Source organism: Galeopterus variegatus, unplaced genomic scaffold, assembly GCF_000696425.1.
Source record: "Galeopterus variegatus unplaced genomic scaffold, G_variegatus-3.0.2 Scaffold6386, whole genome shotgun sequence".
Classification (NCBI taxonomy): Eukaryota; Metazoa; Chordata; class Mammalia; order Dermoptera; family Cynocephalidae; genus Galeopterus; species Galeopterus variegatus.
In genome coordinates, this window is record NW_007732497.1 from 34,546 (window position 1) to 36,006 (window position 1,461).

A 1,461-nucleotide genomic window follows, 5' to 3' on the forward strand; every position below is an offset into this window, starting at 1 on the left:
TCACTTGCCCAAATTCAGCCCAGCTCAGCTCATGTCTCACTCTCCAGGCAGGTCCCGACCTCTCCTGGTTCATCAGCTCTCTGTCTGCAGCAGCGACACCGGCACTGCTCTTCTGGGGTGATGATCTAGCCCAGGTCCTCCTAATTTGTTCAAAGTTAGCAGCATCTTGAAGAGATGGGGCTTCTCGCAGAATCCCGTGAACTACTGACTATCCCATTTATGGTAACTAAACACGCAATTTTGAGCAGCCAGATGCCCCCTTCATGAGATGCCAGTAAAATAAAAGGTATGAGCATCAAAAGTTCCACGAATAATGCACTTATTCAACATTGGCTAAATATAAGATTTGTTCTGGTCCCTGAGAACTCAGAGATACACAAGGCTGAGCTGTGTTCTTGGAATGTCCACTCTGGTGGGTGAGCTCTTTATAATGTAGGGTAGGAGTGAGGAGAGGGATAGGCTATACTGTAGGAGCTCAGAGGAGGGATCAGCCTTCAGTATATATTAGTTATTTATTTGTTATAGGCCATAAACAGATTTTGGAGAGGACCTGGGAGAGGAAAGATCCTGCTTACTTCCTTTATTCTCTTGGCATAAGACTGTGCTTCTGGATTTACTGGCATAACTGGGCATCTGGCCCTGAGAGATACAGTTGCTAAGAGAGAAGTGTGGTTAAGCAAACCGATCGTACCTGGAGGACTGATTTCAGGGCAGATAATGCTATTGAGGTGCTTGAAATAAAACAGAAAATAAAATTTATTTCTGCCCTACATTACATCGACTTAAATAAATTTGCTTAGAAGAAAACATTATGTCACGGATGAAAATGGAAATACAATATTTTTCTAATCACTTTAAAATAAATATGTAACATCTAAACACTTTTAAAAAATACATGTCCATAAACCACCTAACACCATCCTTTGGATCTCAGCACAGCATGTATCACTCTTTGGAAACTGCCTCTCTTCGGTAATGAATAATAATCACAATAGCAACAATAATAAATAAAGATGATACACATAGGACTTCTAATGTGCCAGGTGCTGCTCTAAGGGCTTTTATATATGTAAAAATATGATCCTAGTGACAACCATATGAGGAGGTGCTATTATTCACTTTACAGATGGGGAAAGAGAGGCACAGAGTGGTTTAGTGACTTTCTCAAGGCCACAGAGCTTTATGTGGCACAGTTAGGTTTGAGCCTTGGCAGCCTTGCTGTAAAGCCTGGCCCTTTAACCATTTCATTTTACTGTCTCTGCTGCTGTTGTCCTTCCTCCACCAGTACTTATGTCATTTTGGGCTGGATGCTTAACCATATTCCTTGGAGATGGGAGGAGTCTATCCCCTTGGAGATGGGATATTGTTTAATACTTAGAGCAATCCTGGAAAGTAGATCCTAAGATTGATCCCCATTTCTCAGATGAGAAGACTGAGGCTCAGAGAGGGTAAGATATTTAT